Source organism: Diabrotica virgifera, chromosome 4 (genome assembly GCF_917563875.1).
Source record: "Diabrotica virgifera virgifera chromosome 4, PGI_DIABVI_V3a".
Classification (NCBI taxonomy): domain Eukaryota; kingdom Metazoa; phylum Arthropoda; class Insecta; order Coleoptera; family Chrysomelidae; genus Diabrotica; species Diabrotica virgifera.
In genome coordinates, this window is record NC_065446.1 from 226,866,248 (window position 1) to 226,885,364 (window position 19,117).

A 19,117-nucleotide genomic window follows, 5' to 3' on the forward strand; every position below is an offset into this window, starting at 1 on the left:
GTCCATAAGAGCTAATTGTTGATGATAAAAGGGCAATAGACATTTAAGGATGATTTTAATTTTAGCTAAATCTGACAAAGGAGTGTCTAAACGACTACACATACCTAATATAGTATTAATAAACATAGTAACAGATTCCCCAGGTTTCTGCTTATGATTCTTAATTTGATCTAATAAATCATCCTGGAATGAATACGGAAGAAAATCCGACTTCAACTTTTTAATCAGATCAGACCAACAAGAAAAATTACCCCTGTTATTCATAAACCATGTAAAAGCGGTCCCGGTGAACAACTCAGCAGAAGCAGCAAACAAATCCTCTTCAGAAACACCTCTAGATATTCGAAGACATTCAACCCTTTCTAAAAATGACATCACATCAGTGTGCTGTTTTTCACCTGAAAATGAAATACCCCATTTGTGTACTTGAACAGGTTTGGAGTACGTAAAGCTAGGTACATTGACTGAAGCATTAGGAGTAGAGGTAGCAATGGGGTTAACTCTAGAATCAAGTTCACCCTCTAGTGTTAATATTTTAAGAGAAACAGACCTCTTGAACGGTTCCTGTTCTTCAGAAGGACAGTGTAGCAAGTGTACACGGGCAGAAATATGGCCTAGACGAGATGTTAATCGCGCATACTCTGTATCCTTTACAGTTCCCCTAAACTTTTCGATTTTTTTAGACAAGCTGTCCAATGTTTCAGTGATTCCTTTTTGTTGTTCCTCAAAAGGAAGGGATACAGCTGAAATTTGGAGAAAACTTCTATTGCCAGCTTCTTGTTTCAAAGCACCTCTCAAAAGATTGCGTTTTTTATCGACAGTTGTCGACTCCTCTGGCATTATGTCCCGAATCTTTAATTCATAATCCAATTCATCCACCAGAAGATGTTCAGCTTTAAAAGCACACATGATGAGAGCAAAGTTATTGACAAATAGTCCAAAGAACAGAAATATGAAAAATATGAAAATATGAAAGTTTGCACGCAAAATATATATAATATAAACCGAGAAAATATCAGCAACACACCAACAAAATCAAAATAGCCAGCAAAAAAAAAATATATATATAATGCAGTATATAATCTAATAAATAAGATCAAATAAATATATAAGATCAAATAAATGGATAAATAATCCAATAAATATTGTATACTCAAGTAAACCTACTACCTAAATACTGGAAGTAAATTTTTTTATTTATATGTAACTTACCACCACTCTAGAAAAAATATATATCTATAATAATAATAATAATAATCAACACTTAGTTGTACCTCCAACTATACCACTATTGACTGAAGAAATAAAATTGTTATATGAATTATATTATTAATAGCAATATTAAATATAAGTTCCCAATAAAAATTCAAAATCTAACCCAGAATGTAAGCTGCACAAACATATACTATAATGAGGTCCCAAAATATAAACAAAAATCAAAACAGCGTTTAAGAATACCTGATATGTATCAGAAATTAAAAATAAAATAAATAAGTAACAATATGTGTATAGGATACCAAACGGAAATAACAAAGAGATTTCAGATAAAAGAGAAGAATTGACCTAAATGAATACTGTCTCAGACCAAAAATAAAGCCCCACGTTGGGCGCCAATGTAACAACTAGCTGATGATTTTCTGTTGGAGTGAATGAAAAGGGAGTGGTAAACTCCAACAGAAGTAGTAAAAAGAAGAAGATCTACTTAATGTAGCCAAAGGACAAAAATGTGTGGCTTCTCCGTTGAAGAAGCTGGAGTAACTAAAATACAACTTTGTAGTAGTATTTGTATGGAAGGATGCCAAGACAAAGAATATCGAATTGATACAGGACTAGAGATGAGAAATCATTAATAGATAGATATAACTTGAATGGCTAGCTAAATATGTATGAGAAGGGCCACTTGACACTCAAGGAAGGATTCGGCCAATTTGCACGGCTATTTTTGGCCAGACAATAGATTAAAGGAAGTGACAATGATGGCTCGAAAAGAAGATATGAAGATAATGTTCAGAAAATAGATAGAGTAAATATAATAATATACTGAAAATAGAATGAATTTTTGGGCGCCAGAAGAAGGATAACTAGGTTAACGCTCTTCCAGGTATTCTACGCTGCTATAGAGTATGTTAAATTTGTAGTACAAGTATGTGAAAAGTTATTAAAGATTATTAAATTATAAAATATACTACTAAAAATAAAGGAGTAATAAGAAAAAAAAATCACAATAAATGTATATTTATTGAATGTAACTACTAGATCTTTTTAACAACCTCTGAGTTAGGACAAGTAACTAGTGTGTAACTCTAACATGACAGGAAAAAGTGATACTAGTGAAAGTCAATTACAAAATCATCATACAACTATGATCTAAGAATACTCTTTATAAGGTTAGAAAAACTGACTACGGGTACCTCTAATACAGGAAGTACAACTTACAACTAGGTTAGTAGAACCCTCACCAAATAATAATTGTACGTTTATAATACGTACACCTTAATTAAATACTACCTGATACTATATATAACATATAAATACCTCACTGTGAGTGGGACAGGCACAAGCCTTATTGAATAAATAAACCTACGAGTGGATACACAGATCCTTTTCCTAACTCGTGGTTTATAATAGTAATAATAACAAGTGAAACCAAAAACTAATCTGAGGGATTAGAATCCAGAAGTTCATATGAATTTAATAAATTAAAGTTAAAGTTAAATAAAGTTAATAAGTTAAAGTTAAGTAAAGTTAATAAGTTCAAGTTAAATAAAGTTAATAATTACAATTTTGACTAATATGTGAAGTTAATTTTTAAAAATTTAATTAAACATATACTAAAATAATGGAATGAGTTTAAATAATTATACAAAAGTGGAACACAGCCTAAAAATAATCAAGATAAGAGTACCGACTACTATTATCAGGGAAAATATCTGAGCTCAGAAATTTATACCTTTATAGATTGCAGAGTGTTGGGGAACGCTATCAATTAAATATTATGTTGTAAAGAAAAAAAACCTATAAAAAATATAAAGCAGGAAAAATGTGTGTGCAATTGAACTATAAAAAAAAATGTACTAAATATCACAAAACCAGTCTGTCTTTAATAAGAGCACAGTAAATGTTCCCAAACAAACCACTCTTTCCTAATCTTGAAGTTGATGTAATGAGCACCCAAGGGTGCTAACTCTCGCTAGCAGCTGTCCTGCTGGAGGTACAGGAGAGGAAGACTGGTAGAAAGCAGCTGAAGGTACTCAAAACTGTTGGAAAGCAGCTGGAGGTACTCAAAAAAAAAGAAAATGTGGAAATAATCCAGGCTGGTCGCCTATTGATTGTTTCTCTCTGTGTGGTCTGGCCTTGGTGTTGTTGTAGGGTGGCTTTAAGATTTCATGGTAGGTGCTAAAAAAAACACAGTGTGGTGTTACTACCAATCTACCAATGTCAAAAAAAAGAAGCAAGAGATACGAGGAGGTGTTTTTATTCCTATGGGAATAAGAAGAAATAGGTCATTAAGTCCAAAAACTTGAATGACTAGACAGCTTGACCTTTTATCAGGTTGCTATCAGATGACCTTGGTCAAATAACACAAGTAATTTCCAATTGAAATACAAAATATAATTACTGTGAAAGAATATTTTATTATAATATATACACCGGTATATAGATATATTATACAAGGATGAAATATAGTAAGACTAAGCGATGGATACTTATTTGATCATCGTTCAAAAGATAGGAGTTCTGTAGACTTGAAAGGAATATAAAAAATGGAGTTTAAATTAGCTCTATTTTCCAACTGGAAGCACAAATTAACAACGAATATTGAATTATCTCTAGATGAGTTTGATCCATGAAAATAAAACATAAAAACCATGAAAATAGACTATGTGAAACTTAGTTAGCAAATGTCAAGGACTTCCAAAATGGCTGAATAAAATACTTAATAAAATGTGTATTTACCGGGGTAGAACTCATTGGATATAGTATGCTCTAAAATTCTTCAAATCCACTGCTGCTGGATAACTTCACTATACTTTTATTGTAATATTTAATCAATTTGGAACTGAGAATTAGAGGTGAATAATTGAGTCTAATGACCCCGCACACTACGATTCAGACCGAACACTCGAGAAACAATGGCAATCCAAGGCTCACGTTCACAGCTGAATCCTTCGTACCCCTCTACTAAGCATTGGCTGTCAAAGTGGGGAAACCAATGTTGCCACGTTTTAAATGTGACGTCATCAAGCATTTAAAAATTCTGAGATGGGTTTAAGTTCTATTTGAATAAACATTGAAAGAAAATAATTCTGAAAATAATTAAATAATATTTTGGATAGTTAAATAATATCTTCCCATCAATAATCGATTCTATAAGGGGCGGAACGTCACAAGCTGCAAAATTAAAAATCATTAAAAATTGCAAATTTAACAAATGAAAATCGCAATTAAAAAAAAGCGCACAATATTTTTGGTTACATTTTAGTAAAAGTTATTCCTGGTATCGTCCTTTACAACACCTGATAGGTTTCAAAAATTCCTGAATTATATCCTGAAATCGACCTATTTTTCACCCACAGCCTGGGGTAAATAGCCTTTCATTGGAGAAGCCGATGTTACAAAATAATACTTTTGCAGTAGTACTTGTGTGTGGAATGAGAATTGAAAAGAGTCAGATGAACTAATATCAGCAGTGTGGATAGACAGATACAAACTGAATGGAGTTAGGCTAGCAAGATATATAGGGCCAATGTGCATGCCTGTCAATGACAATAGATCAAATAGATAGGGATGATGACTAAGAAAGGAAAATACTAAAATAAGAATAATGTACTAAAAATAGATAAAGAAGAATAATTGATAAAGAAGAACAAATTGAATAAAAACAAACAAATCAACGGCGCCAGGTAAGGATCTTAGATCACTTTCCCAGATATCTTACACTGCTGTATAATATATTAAGTCAGTAAATGTAAATGATCGGAATAATAATAAATGATAATATATACAAAATAAATAAACATTTATTAAATATAACTATTAGATTTTTCCACAATCTTAGAGTTAACACTAGAAGCACCAACATTTTTGCATACCTAGAAGCACCGGAGCGGTCAAGATGACGGGTATTAGAATTTTCTATCGCCAGTCGTTTTCGTATCGTTTTTTAATTGAAAAAAAAACTATATTGAGTTAATACCTACTAACAAAAGGCATTTAGTTAATTTAAATAAATTGTTTAATTATTTAAGCATAATTTATGTAGTAACAAATTTTTTTAATTTTGCCACACAAAATTTTATACAAGAGCTACACACAAATTTTTACATAGGTATATGACTTTCACATGTTTTATTTTAGTTTTAGTTCCCAGTTTTCCACTTCTTCTTCAAGTGCTATCTTTGCTACGGAGGTTGGCAATCATCATAGCTATTTTAATTTTTGAGTCAGTAGCTCTGAATAGTTGTTTTGAGCTGTATCCAAACCTCAGCCATGAAATTCGTCTTCTTCCGATGCCTCTTCTGCTATCTACCCCTCCTTGCATTATGAGTCGTAGGATGACACACTTCTCGCTCCGCATCTCATGTCCGAGATATTGTAGCTTTTGTCACTGCCTACGTTTATTATTTGATTAAGGTGTTGTATCTCTGATTTGTTTCCGTTAATATTGTCCTGCCCTTAGTCAGATGATCTTGTCGCAATTCTTCTGCTAACTGAAGTAGGAAAGTTTGCCAAAATATTTGACAACTAGTAACTTCCTTATACAGAATCCAAGCATTTATTCCTACCATATCTAAGATATTAAAAAAAGCCTGCAACAGCCATCTTCTTGAAGCTGATTTGGTTGAAAAATGTATGGCCATCTGATCTACAACGTCTACTCCGTATTTTGTATGGCTGTAGTAGTAATGGTTTTAGGTTTCTCCTTTTTGTCTATGCCTATTTCAATATTGTTTGAGTATAGGGAATTCAGCGCTAGAACATTTTTGATGATTTTGCACTGGTACACCTGGTTTCCCTGGTTAGCTCAAGTCTTCGTGTATGAAAATTTTTGATTTGTATAATTCCATCCTTTCGTTTTTTATTGACGGAGGAATATCCTTTCTTGCTCGGTTTATTGTTCCAGCACTGCTGGTACCCTTATTTCGTAATACTTTTTATGTATCGTGACATTTCTTCCCTTATTCATAAATGGGTCCATTAGACGGCTAATTACATGTTCCCCTAGAAGTTGATTGTCTGGTCGTTGTTCATCTTTTCGTAGGTAAGGAAATCCGTGCAATAAATATTTGGACTAGACATTAGCTGTAAGCCAGAATTTGACTCAAAACTTATCGTGTTTATACGCCATGTACTGGGTGAAGTGACATCTTGCCTTTGTGGGAAAAAGCTGTTCCTCGATAGATATATTTTAGCCAGTTGTAGGTGTAGCAAAATATACAATTCTCTCTAAATAAGTTCTATATTGCCGACGCAAGTGCAAATTTATCTGTTGATCATCGCTCAGATCTGGTACTTCTCCTCCGTAATAAAGACCGCATTTTTTCTAGGTAGACATCAACATATTGAACAAGTAATTACACTAAGTACCTATCTGCAAAAGAGAACTTGTAATCCTTAAGTAGATGTAGCAAAGTCCTAAATTTTTAAGTTTCTAGAATAACTATGAATAAGTAGTAATACAGAGGGTCAAAAATAGAAAGCAGTCAAAATGACCGCCCTGGTGCTTCTAGGTATATATTTACACATTTCAAAAAGTAATTACACTAAGTAACTGTAAAGGAGGAATTATAATCCTCAAGTAGATCTAGAAAAAGTACTAAATTATCAACTTTCTAAAACAACTAGGAATAAGTAATACAGAGGGTCAAAAATAGAAAGCAGTCAAAATGACCGCTCTGATGTTTCTAGTGTTAAACAAAGTCAATATCATATGAGTCTAAAATGACAAAGTTAACATTTACACTATTATATTATAGTTAACAACAGTCATGTTATACGTTACTAAATTAAATACCTCTTACTTATACATAGGGTACAACTCACATAAGACTACCTTTACCAAATGATTATAGTACGCTTGCTACGTACAACTAAATTAAAGCCGACAAATATGAACAATAATATAAATAAGCAGGCACAAGCCTGCTTTTTTTCCCAGGCTTTTAAGTTAAGCGTGTTGATGACAGTTAATCTTTTGGGCCGCACCCATCCTTTACACCTAATAACATTCCAATTATATCACTATTGCCTTTAACTATATCAAAAGACAAAAAATGACTTAGTTTCTCTACTAACAATAATACCAAATTAATGTTTTCCATAAATTTTATATAGATTTGCCTAGTAAGGAAAATGTAGCTAATATGGATTGATGGAAGAAAATATTGTGTTGTAACAAACTAAAATTCCTAGTTGTGCTGTTAGAAATAAGTCATATATATTTGTGTTCTTTTTAACATAAGTCAGGAAAAACAATTTTCCATACTTTTTATAGAGTCATACTTAGCTACAAGTAAGGATGTTATACACACTCTCATAAAATGGAATAAATGTTTTTAAGAAATATTGAATTATTTTTTTATACAGTTTTATTCGATTTCTGAAAATCTATAGTTTTTGACTTATGTGCTTTAGTTTTCCGACCCTACATATATGTCACAATGAAATGGAGTAACAACAGGTTGCTGTAAAAAATTAATATAAAAATATATAGGTAGTTACCATGTGATGATTATTTCATGCAGAAAACCCCATTGGATTGATTTCTTATTTCTTCCCAAACACTACTAAATAAGTTTAATGATCCATATTTCGAAATTCCGATATGTTAACTACTATAAAACTAGGTCTTAACCTGTAAATTTTACCTGAATTTGTCACATGCCACTCACCGGAACCACTTCCAAGACAAAAGTGATCTCCGATTCCTCTGTCCGTCAAAAATAAGACTCAGAACACGAAGTTATATTTCTCACTAGGTGGCGTATAGTACAAACCCACCAGTAATACCCCAACATAATTTATTGTGGCATCACTGCAAGAGATTTTAAAAATAAAAGAAGATAATAATAATACATAGTTAGTTACGCGAAAATTATAGAGAAATTAATTAAGAGATCAAGAGAAAATAATTATAAAAATAATTAAAGGGTTCAAAAATACTTTCGTAACGTGACGAACCGTTACAAGTCACATACTTAATAAATTCCAAAATAAATTTTTGTTAAGTTGACACATAACAAAGACCCCATCTTCTTCTTGTGCCACACCCATCGTGGATTGGAAATCATCAAATCCTGACCTTATTCTTTTAAAGCTGACCTAAAGAGTTCATTAGTGGTGCAGACAAACCACTCTCTCAAGTTCCCAACCACGATATTATTCTACCGCCTGGATTTGGGTGTCTACAAATCTATAACATTTCAAGTTAAAGCATGTTTTTGCAAAAAAAAACAGTAAATAAAACGTTGTTAAAGGCCTGTTGTTCTACGGCCTGGATTCTCTTTTCCTTCTATTTTTCATTGCATTATATTTTGAAGTAATGCGTAGGCTGTTCTCTCATTAGGTGATCCAAATATTCGAGTTTTCTTCGTTTTATCGAACAAAATTTCTGGTTCTTTTCCTATCTTTCGTATTATGTACTTCAAAGTTTGTGACTCTTTCTACCAACGTATTTTCAGCATTCGACGGTAGCACCACATCTCGAAACTTTCATTATTTTTTATGTTGTTCTGTTTGAGAGTCCAGGCCTTCTTCTTCTTGCAGTACCGTCTCCTATCGAAGGTTGGCTACCATCACAGCAATTTTAACTTTTGTTGGCTGCAGCTCTGAACAATTGTATTGAACTGCGTCCGTACCACACCTTTAAATTTCGCAACCAGGAAATACTTCTACGTCCCACATTTTTTTTTGAGATTTTTTCTTGGATTACGAGCCTCAACAGGGAGTATTTTAGCCTCTCATTATGTGGCCTAGATATTCCAGTTTTCTCGTTTGTATTGTTTTTATGACTTCACATTCCTTCCCCATCTTCAGCAAAACACCTTGATTTGCCACTCTATCTGTCCATGGTGTTTTCCAAATTCTCCTGTAGTAGCACCACATTTCGAATGCCTCAATGTTTTTGATGTTTATCTTTTTCAGTGTCCAAGCTTCCATGCCCTACAACAGTACGGAGAAAACATAGTACCTTAACCTTAACAGGTTATAACCTGGCCTCCAGGCTTCTACACCTTATAATAGCGTGTTAAATACATAGAGTCTTAACATTCCTAATCGTAGAGGGATGCTTACAATATATCTGTTGCAGAAAAATTTTCTCATCTATATGAAGGTGACCCTGTCAATTTCGATACATCTTTTTATTTAATTGTTTTGGTCTCAGAGGTGTAACCAGGATGATCCTAAGGGGGGGTACAACTACTTGATAGTCTCTGCGGGGTATGGGATAGTAATGGTGTTAAGCTTATAGAGCGCAAAGTACATTCAAATGGGGGGTTATACCCCCCTCAAATCCCCCCTTTGGTTACGCCTATGTTTGGTCTCCAGTTTCGTTTATTAAAGTTCCCAAGTATTTTTAACTTTTACCTCCATAAGAAACATTTATTGCGTGTTTTGGGATTACCTCGTAGGTATTGAAGAGGTACTTCGAGAATTGGGTCACAGGCATGCAGAAATATATTGATTTGAATGAAGGATATTTTGGGAACTGTATATTCATTATCATTGACAAATATTTATTCTTACTCATTGGTCTTAAAAGATAAGTAGCAACCCTCTTATTTTGTCAAGAGCGTATTTAAAACAAACAATGTCTCTTTTATGCCGACATCATTTCTGAATTCTGAATGAAAATTAGTTTTATCAAGATATTCTTCACGTTCTATTTCTTATTTTGTTATTTAGAATAAAACAAAAGTATTATCGCGATGTATTAATAATGCCATGAGTTTATACTCGCTACATTTCTGGTAATTTTCTCGCGTTTAATGAAAACTAATAAATATTCAAAATATTCTAAATTATATATTAACCTGTAGGCTATGCATAATGATTTTCAACAATTTTGTTTTGATTTTGTTTGATGATTGAAATTATAGTCGCGGCACATAATATAGAATATAGATAGCCCAACTCTGTACCCCAGAAGTAAACTACTGTCGTAACTACACTTTTCAGTATTTGCCAGAAACGGGTCTCGAACATTTTGGTCCTTATATTACACAATTTTTTGATAGTATCAATTTAATTGGGCGGACTAAAATTGACTTTTTTTACAAAATTTATGCTCAAATAATATACAAAACTATTTAGAACTTCATCGCGTTTCAGTTTAGTCAAGGGGAGCAGTTACGATAGTTTACCTCAAATTTAACTGTTATGTTAAAGTCGTTGCGATTAATCTGAAATGAACAAAAATAATTAAAATAAATAAATAACATGGTATTATCAAAAAACAACTAAATTATATATTTATAATAATACAAAAATAATGAATATTTAACATAATTTTAAAAGTTTCCGTCTACTTTTTTCAAGTCATTTGTACTTGTAGAGTGAGGAATGCTCTCATAGAAATGGTGGAAGCACTGTGGTACCCACTTTAATAAAGTTATAATGTCACTGTACTTTAAAGTGCTTATTGGTTTTCTAGTAGCATTTGTCTGTGGAATATATTCAGGCCACTTTGCTCTTCTGATGCCCCTGCCCAGATCTACCATTTTAAAGCTTTCCTGGGAAAAAGACCTCTTATAATAAAGAATTTCTTCTCCTTTCCTTAGTTGCAAATGTACGACTTCACTGATTTTAAAATCTTCCTTTTCAGTATTTTTTTTTCTACTAATTAAAGGAGATTCTACATAATCAAACAGAACCTTAAATTTTTTAGGTCTTCGATCGTCATGTCATAATTGTTGCCAATCCCACGGAGTCATCAATGTAGTTGAATTACTAATTTGTTTTTTAGAACGCTCAATAACAGAGTGCACTCCATCTACCTCCATATGGGTGTGTCCTCGAAGAAGGAACTTATGATGACTTTTAGCTTGCAGCCACAGTTAAATTTCTGTTTTGGCCTCCGCAATTATCTGACCAAATAGTTAATGTTTCTGTGTCACCAGTAGCAATATTATCGAGTGCCCACTTCAAAATACAGGAGGAGACTTCGCAAGCACCGCGTGCCCCAACTGTTTCATCCCACATAGCACAGTGGGCTTTTCCGTTGGTACTATTTAGAATGGTTAGGTTGAGAGTCCATAATTTTCTTAAATAAAAAGAATGTGTGTTTGTCAAATAAGGTGTTGGCAAACACTCTCGATGAAAGTTCTCTTGACAAAATTTTATCTGAATTTTTCAATTTATATCTAAGTTGGGCTTCTGCCCAGTGAGCTTCCAAATTAGCATGTAACTCCTGTTTATTTTCTTCATTGGCATTCTCTATGTTTATTTTTAATTCATCGCAATGGTCACAGGTGTCGCTTGCTGGCAATTTAAATGACAAATTGAATTCCATGTTTGGTTGTACAACCACTGTTTTCCTATATCAGATTCATGAATTTTCTTTTGCTTACAGTCCTCAAGATAAAATAAAATCATTTTTGATAAATTAAGCTCATTCCCTAATGACTTTCAACCACTGGGAAACTTTTTATGTGCTCACGTATTGTTTCCCGAATATTATTTGCAACTTTATTGCTTGGTGTCTTTCTTACTCTTTTATCTGGCAAAACTAAACCACTTTCAACTTTTTTAGCCAGTGCAGTTTTCACAGTTGTTTCAGAAATGCTTAGTGAGCGGTTCTCAAACTTTTTGAGTCATGTACCACCTACAGTTCTTTTTATTATTTTTGGTACCACATATACAGGTTGTAACAAAAATACAGCTCATAAATTAAATCACATATTCTGGAACCAAAAATAGTTCGATTGAACCTAACTTATCCTAGTAAAAATATGCACACAAAAAAAAGTTACAGCCCTCTGAAGTTACAAAATGAAACTCGATTTTTTCCGATATATCGAACTATTGGAGATTTTTACTGAAAATGGACATGTGGCATGACTATGGCAGGAACATCTGAAAAAGAAATTATAGTGAAATTTGTGCACCCCATAAAAATTTTATGGGGATTTTGTTCCCTTAAACCCCCCCAAACTTTTATGTACGTTCCAATTAAATTATTATTGTGGTACCGTTAGTTAAACACAATGTTTTTGAAACTTTTTTGCCTCTTAGTATTTTTTAGATATACCAGTTTTAATCGAGATGCAGCTTCTTTTTTAAAATGTTAACATAACAATTTTATGGAGATTTTGTGCCTTTACACCCACCAAATGTTTGAGTATGTTCCAATTAAACTATTATTGCGGTACCATTAGTTGAAAACAGTGTCTTTAAAACTTTTTTGCCTCTTAGTATTTTTCCGATAAGGCACCTTTTATCGAGATGTGGCTTCTTTTTTAATATGGTTCAAAATATACTTATAAAATCTGTAATTTATAAATAAATTTTCATATTATTATAGGGTCTCTATAATCGTACTTAACAGTATACAAATATGTGGTGGATTTGACAAATATTCAAAATATTTCGATAAAAACTAGTTAGAAAAATTACTAAAAGGCAAAAAAGTTTTAAAAACATTGTGTTTAACTAATGGTGCCACAGTGATAATTTAATTGGAACGTACACAAAAGTTTGGGGGGTTTAAAGGAACAAAACCCCCATAAAATTTTTATGAGGTGCAGAATTTTTTTTAATATTTTGCTGTCATAATAATGCCACATGTCCGTTTTCAATAAGAAAACTCAAATAGTTTTCGATATATTGGAAAAAATCGATTTTTATTTTGTAATTTCAAAGGGCTGTAACTTTTTTTTGTGTGCATATTTGTACTAGGGTAAGTTAGGTTCAATCGAACTATTTTTGGTTCCAGAATATGTGATTTAATTTATGACCTGTATTTTTGTTACACCCTGTATTTTTAGAGTGTATTATGAAGACTTACTACTATTACTACTATTTTAATTTTTTTTTGTGTTTTGTGTACCACCGCAAGTAATGAACTGTACCACCAGTGGTACATGTACCACAGATTGAGAATCGCTGGCTTAGTGTATTTAGAAAGAAGGTTTTACACACTCTAATATGTCTACCATTGAATTCAAAACTATAAATCAAGGTTGAATTTCTCTTCGAAGCATTATTAGTTGTTTTGCGAGCAACATTAATTTTTGAAACGCAGGAAGATATAAACTGACGTTTAAGATCATTACTATTGCCCTTTTTGTGGAAATTGTTGAATATATTGAGTCTAGCATTTTCCTATATTCTCTGAGCACTTTCTGATACATGATGGCATACATGGAGGTTTCAAATGTTTAGCTGCGATCAAGACGCCTTTTTTATTAGTACCTATCGACGCTGCCAAGCCAAAACGGCATAAACGCCAAAATGACCAGTTTTGAGGTAGATGCACGAAAAAATAGAATTTTAATTTCCGCACCAGACAGTCACCGCGACATAGCCGAAAACAAAGTGAAATAGGTGTAATATTGGTTTAAAGTTTTTATAAACGCCAGTCTAGTCACGCACGTGAAGGTCGACGTGAACACCGATTGACACAACCGCCAGTGCCCGTAAGATTATCATTGTGTACAGTTCGGTCCAGTAATAATAGTAAAGGTATGTATTTTTACAATTTTTATGGATAAGTAACATGATATTACTTACCTCTGCAATATTTTCCATTTGTATTGATTTTTGAAGCGTAAACACGCTGAATTTCTTTAAAAACTATGAGGCGTTTATGCCAAAACCAAATATTTACATCGTGGTTGACACAAGCACCATTCCTCAATGGTATTCTTATGCAGGTTTCTTTTTTAAAAATTGCGCAAATAAAAAGTTTATTTTAAAATGTTTTATTGTAACTTTGTACTAGTGCGATGAACAATTCTTTTTGTACTACAGCATATAGTTCAAATCAATTTTATATAGCTAAAAATGGCGATTGATTTTTGGCGTTTATGCCATATTTTTGTTGCAGATGAATAGCAGAAGTTAAAAATAATGGTCTTACTAAATGAAAATAAGCCATATACCGAAGTAGCACAAAATGATATACAGACTGGCAATAATTCCCCTATATTCCTCTTAGAGGTTTATGACATTTATAATGCCAACATTGCAGAAGCTTTTAGCAATGACATTATCATCTTTGAGGAACCACCAGACGTTGCAGCAGAAGAAGAAATATTTAGTCACGATCTCACATCATGTTTCAACTTAGCAACAGAATTATTAAACCAGAGTATCATGCAGAATATTTATCTCTTAAAATGAACAACATAGTTCCAGATCAACTGAATGAAACAGATGTAGAAGATGAAACGGAGTGAATTTTTTTTTAAAATGTTTAAAAGTTAAAAGTCGTTAAATATTTTTCTGTTTTTTTTTACTAACTTTTATTTTGAACTATATAAAAGAAGTAAATCTTACGTTATTTTTGTGAATAATTATTTTCTTATTTGTTAACTAAATAACTAATAAGAAACTAAAAAATAACTATTGTTATGTACCTCAGATTTTTGTGTTTTCTTAGTTTTTAAGTTGTTGTTCTTTGAAAGTTTTTTTGAGTTTTATTTTTATACCAATTTTTGTATAGCTCTTCTATTTGAGTATTATTTACTTTTAAGTATTTCATCCTAGCACCAAAAACATGTTTAAAGAATTTAGGGCTTTGTTTTTAACTTAGAATGTATTTTTGATTAATAAAAAATAAAACCTATCAAAAATCTTCGTAATTTCATTATTTTTTTTGTTGGCATAAACGACAATTTTTAATTTTCGTTTTTTTTTTTCATTAATGGCATATATCCCTCTTAAGCGCCATTTTGGCTAACCTTACAACAATGCGATCGACCCAAACGCCAGAGGTAAGTTTGGCATATTCACCAATGTTATATCTTGATTGGACATAAGCGCCATTTTCTAGTTTTTAATTTATTTCACATAGTATTTTCAGCCACAATATTGTTTACAAAATATTAAAATTTGAAAAAAAAATCATCAATTTTTTGTGTCAGTTTGCAGATAAGCAGAATTGGTAAAAATAAAAATAATCAGTTTTTTGTGTTTCCTGAAAAATCAAGTTATTGTCGTTTATGCCGTTTTGGCTTGACAGCGTCGCTATATTCTTTTCCTGCTTCCTTTTTTACTTTTCGTATGCTCGTTTTCCAGAGATCTACGTTACGTTTTCTTTTTCGGCCGTTCTGTTGAACTTCAACGTTTATGTCGTTTAAATCCGTCTGTAATACAGGAAGTTGTATTTCATTCACTATGTTAGGAACCATTTCTACTTGTTCAGTTTCTTCTTGCTCGACGTCAGACATATCAGGTACGTAGTCCGGGTCTTTAACTGGATCATGATTAGAAAAATCTTAATGGTAAACTTCTTCGGAATAAAGTTCGTCAACCTAAAAGCCGTAAAAGTCTTTAAGAGTGCGCTACCAAGAAATTTTTACGGAAAATAGAATTTGTAAGAGGGACTTTTTTATTTGGTATTTTATTCAGGTTTTTATTCGGTAGTACAATTCGGTTACAATATTATATTATACACCGAATTTACACTCTTATTTAATTAGATATCGATACATCAGTATCAGACTGCACCAACTCAAAATTTTTCAATATTGAGATAAGTATGAGGAAATGGTTAAAATATGTTTATTTATCAGTTTCAAATTACACCATCTCAAAATTCCAACACCATCGTAAAAATTTTGACTTGTCAACATGCAGAATCGAATATTTTATTTGGAACGTCGTAGTTTCATACCGCATCACTTTGAGTTAGTGCATAATGAAACTTGATCAGTAGCACTATTGTCAGCTACTAGCTCAAAATGGTCTGTGAATGCTGGTTGCACTGACCGTTGCTAAATTAAATGTTCGGAAAAATTTAGTGATACAGAAAGAGAAGAACTGCTAAGTCTTGGTGATGTAAATAGGCAGCGAGATTTTATAGTTAACAATGTAATGCCAGTTAAGCCAAAATATCAATATAGTCGGTTCGCTAAACTCAGACACCACTGGCTAGTGATTTAAGTAGGTATTTTTTTTATTTTTGGCCAATTTTGCCAAAATTGACAAAATTACTAACAATTTAGTAATTATTATTAACTATTTAGTAATTATTTTTTTGCCAATATTACCAAATTGGCAAAATTACTTACTAAAGTTACTAGCCAGTTGTGTCTTAGTTTAGCGAACCGACTATATAAGAAAGAAGGGAGTCTTAAAAGCGAAAATAGAGCTTATTTCTTTCAGATAAGAAATGAAAAAATTAGAGTATGTAAAGTTTTCTTTATAAACACTTTGAACATTTCGAATAGGATAATAAGGAAAAAGCATGCACAGCAATTAAAAAAAAACAGAGCTAGGGTTTGCACAGAATGACAATCGCGGAGGAAAAAAATGCTTGGCGACCAATGGTGCTAGATGATGAAAAAGAATTCGTGCGGTCCCACATCAAATCTTTTCCAGTAATTGACTCTCATTATTGCTGAGGAAGAAAAAACAAATCTTAGCCACCATGTACAGACTGTACCAAGAAAAATGTAGAGAAGAACTGAAAATTCCCGTAAAACTCCATTATTACACCAAGATTTTCAACAGGGAATTTAATATTGCCTTTTTTCTGCCAAAAAAGACCAGTGTTATAAAAAGTATCACAACAACTTAAGTATGATGCACATATCAGAAAAAAAATCGGATTCGGTTAGAAAAGGAGTTGGATATCAGAGATTCAAAGGAAGATGACAGTAATGTAGTTTGTTGCTTTCATCTCCCAGTTGTATTATCACTACCAAATGGAGATCTGAGTGATTTTCTTTTCCATGAGACGCCTATCATTTTACAGCTTCACTATATTTGATATTTCTCACAAATATGACTATAGTTTTTTGTGGCACGAACGTATCGCAATTAGAGGTTTTAATGAAATAAATATGTGCCTTTGACAGTATCTAAAGAACCGTGGACCTCAATATGAGCACATATTTTACTCCCATAATTGCCTGGGCGAAAACAAAAACAAGTTCATTGCTTGCTTGTTTTTATATTGCTGTCAAAACTTAGCAATAAAAAGCATAGCCCACAAATGCTTAGTAGTTGGACATACTCAAAATGAGGGTGATGCGATGCACGCCCTCACAGAAAAAGAAAAAAAAGATACCTAAAAGGCAACCCGCTCTATATTTTACCGCAAATGCTACCAATAATAATTAGCCTGGCTAAAAAAACTTTCGATAAAAATATCGGAAAAAAAAATGAAAGGCACAATTTACAAAACAGTCATCAGACCAATAATGACATACGCGGCAGAAGCACGACCCGACACAGAGAGGACAAAAAGATTGCTCGAAACAGCGGATATGAGAACCCTTCGGAAAATCAGTATTTAAGACTCTATGCGACAAGCTAGAAGTACAGATATACGACGGAGATGCAAAATGGATAACATTCAATAACTAGGTAAGAAACCGAGGAATAGAATGGAATGACCACATAAGCCGAATCACAACAAATATAGTAGTCAGGTCAGCGAGAGACGGTTCTCCAATAGGAAGACGATCAGTGGGAAGACCACTAAAATGATGGAACGACGACTTACTAGAGGCACATTGTAAAAACAGACAGAGTCATGTCTATACAAAAAGAAGAAGAAGAGAAGAAGAAAACTGGACGGCCTGGTACGCTACAGAAGAAATTGCCGAAGTGTATGAAATTTTTAATATAAATGAAGCCAGAGACAAAATAAAATGGAGCGAAATACAAATTCTAAGAGTTGAGAAAGACCAGCCACACAAAATAAGATAGTTATAATAATAAGACAATTCAAAATTATTTTCATTTTATTATATTTTTTCATAACAAGGAAACAATAATGATTTTATAAGATAAAAAATTTTAATTGAATTCTATACAAATACCCTATACAAAATGCACTAACTGTTAAAAAAATCATGTGTCGGCAGTTTCATAGTGCACCAACTCAAAAAAAAATCTGAATTCTTTAAAAAAAAATGAAACAAAAACTATCATCTAAAAGAACCATAAAACAAACATCTAATTCCAAAATTTTGTTCTATTTGAAAAACAAATGGACCATTTACAACAGATTAAAAATATTTGCTCCCAGAAAAAATAATTGAAAGTTGATTTGTGAAGAACTATGTTCTTTGAGTTGGTGCACTCTGATACTGATGTATCGATATATAAAAAAATGTACGTTTTCCGACTCTTACAAATATACTTAGAATAAATCGTAAATCTTAACGAATCTTCACAAGATTGGTCTTAAATGAACGAAAAAAGACCAAGCTATGTCCGTGCGGTAATATATTTTAAATTTTGTTTTTGACGTATTCACAATAAAATTTAAAAAAATACCAAAAAATTGCAAAAGTTCGGATTCAATTTGTACAAATTAGAATCAAAATTTTAAAAATACATTACAGGACGGACATAAAGCACATATCTTAAACTAGCAAATCTTTATATATATATATATATATATATATATATATATATATATATATATATATATATATGTATATATATATATATATATATATATATATATATATATATATATATATATATATATATATATATATATATATATATATATATATATGTATATATATATATATATATATATATATATATATATATATATATATATATATATATATATATATATATATATATATAATATCGGTTTACAACGTTCTTCGACGTCTTCCGATTTCCAATCTCCATCTCGTTCTGTCATTCCATAGATCGTCCTCGAGTTCTCTGTCCCTGAGTTCTCTATCAACTCCTTCTCTCCAACTTCTTCTAGGTCTTCCTGGTCTGCGCCTTCCTCTTGGTTGCCATTCGAGGATTTGTCTTGGTATCCTATTCTCCGGCATTCTCCTTACGTGTCCGTACCAGCTGAGTTGTTTCGTCCTGATGTCGTCAACAATAGTATGTGTAACCCCCATGATTTCTCGGACTCTCTCGTTTGTTATTCTGTCGCGTCTAGATATTCCCGCTGAACGGCGCCAGAAGT

General features: G+C 32.3%; 1 protein-coding gene and 1 long non-coding RNA gene across 6 annotated transcripts in view; one reads left to right on the top strand and one right to left on the bottom strand.

The window, feature by feature from the left end:
* The window catches only part of LOC114333678 (G-protein coupled receptor dmsr-1), a 1,080,003-nt gene that overhangs the window by 80,254 nt on the left and 980,632 nt on the right, over positions 1-19,117 (top strand). The gene's annotated exons all lie outside the window — the stretch shown is intronic.
* Positions 2,220-4,368, bottom strand: LOC126884100 (uncharacterized). Its single transcript, XR_007697852.1, has 2 exons — positions 3,958-4,368; positions 2,220-3,396 (listed from the first exon to the last, which is right to left on the bottom strand). It is a non-coding gene; the product is annotated as an uncharacterized LOC126884100 (long non-coding RNA).